Source organism: Brachycentrus maculatus, unplaced genomic scaffold (genome assembly GCF_059751285.1).
Source record: "Brachycentrus maculatus isolate JH-2025_06_01 unplaced genomic scaffold, ASM5975128v1 h1tg001263l, whole genome shotgun sequence".
NCBI lineage: Eukaryota > Metazoa > Arthropoda > Insecta > Trichoptera > Brachycentridae > Brachycentrus > Brachycentrus maculatus.
In genome coordinates, this window is record NW_028281938.1 from 8,953 (window position 1) to 10,702 (window position 1,750).

General features: G+C 33.1%; 1 pseudogene; it reads right to left on the minus strand.

The window, feature by feature from the left end:
- Positions 1-498: 498 nt before the first annotated feature.
- On the minus strand, positions 499-1,032 carry LOC148299250 (uncharacterized; annotated as a pseudogene).
- Positions 1,033-1,750: the final 718 nt, after the last annotated feature.

Genomic DNA, 1,750 nt, shown 5'->3' on the forward strand with positions numbered 1-1,750 from the left:
ACTGTTTCGCCAAATAATTAAAGAAGCCAATCAATAGTCAATGCCTGTTTTTGCAAGATGGGTTATCATATGAACACGCAATCGTTTTGAAGTTGAGAGTCGCCCAGAACATTGGAATAAATCGGAAACGTTCCTAATAAAATGAATAGTGTCAATTGTTACCTGAAATTGTTATGCGATATTTCTTGATTTTCAATCTGACTTATTTCAATTATAATTCATTTTAATCACATTAATTACATTAATTAATATTTAATCAGAATTTCAGCTTATTTATTTCAGGGAAAATTAATGTGAGTTTCTCACTTCGTGGAAGCTGTATGTATTTTAAAGCTCATTGAAAGGGAAATTTATAGTAAATAAGTCCATAGGAAGAGCTATGTCACTTTCCAATCTCTTTTCTAAAATATAGCTTTCCAATCTCTTCTTTAAATTATTTATGTAACGTTTAATAGTGGTTGCATAACAGAGTTCGATTCTTTAACAATACAGAGCATGTCAAATGTTGGTTGCACGTGTTAAAACCTGCGCAAACTGCTATTCAGTCACCACCATCATCTTCTCTCCTCCATTTGCCTATGATAACATCAGTTTAAGCTCATCGTCTGTCATAGTTTCGCCGAGCTCCATCGCGATCTTCTTGAGATTGTCAAATGAGATGCTTTTCTTATCGTCAAATGCAAACAACTGAAATGCCCTTTTGATTTATTCTTCAGACTCTTTCTCATTCATCTTGGCAGTCATTATCTGTAAGAATTAAGTGTAGTCGATGGTGTTGGTGTTCTCTTTGTCTTTTTGTTCATTGCTCAGGTCAGAAATAAGCTTCTTGATTTCATCCTTCTTGGGCTCGAAACCCAAAGCCCTGAGAGCTACCTTCAATTATTTAATATCAATGACTCCCGAGCCATCAGCATCAAATAAATCAAATGCCTCCTTTATATCTTTCTTCTGCTTTTCACTAAGCTATTGCCGGAAGGTATCCTTATTCTTTTGTTTCTTGCCTTTCTTGTCCTCGTTGTCCTTGCCGATCATATTTAAATATTTCAATCATACATACAGATTAACAGAGCACATATTTATATTTATATTTATCAAATGGTGTAATTGTGAGATTATTATATTGAGGAATTCGACATATTTAAAGGCTGCTGAAGTAAAGAAATAAATAAATGTATTAGCTAATTGGGACAATTTTGAATGAATGAATATTGATATCATATCGCAACAGCGCGTGAATATGTTTTCCTTATTTTTTATACTCCTTTTTGCTTTTCCAAATTATATATGCGGTTTATGGCTTCAATGATTTATGTAAAGTTGCTCAATTGAGGATCTTCTGCATTTTCATGGGAATTTGCCGCAAGGTAAGTGTGAGATCGAACTTGATAGAGCGATGATTAATTCATGAGAGTTTTGGAAATTGATTCATTTTTGTTAATATGTTAGTTTCTGTATGAGTTTGTTTATCGGATGAATTTTTGTTAGCGCTGCTATGAATTCTTTTATATTTGATGCAATTGCTACCTTGGAAATGTTGTCCTTTGCTATAATTAATTCTGTTTTCCATTTAATTAAGGATGATATGGCGGTTCAAAGGATGCATAGTTATTGCTTTCTGATAAATTGTGTTATTTATTGTATCCTTTGGTATTTTAGACATAGAAATGGCTGAGAAACTGGGCAGTTGGAGTTTACTGATATATAAACTCAGAGTTGGAGGAATTTAGTTTAGATTCTCGCCTTACTTCTT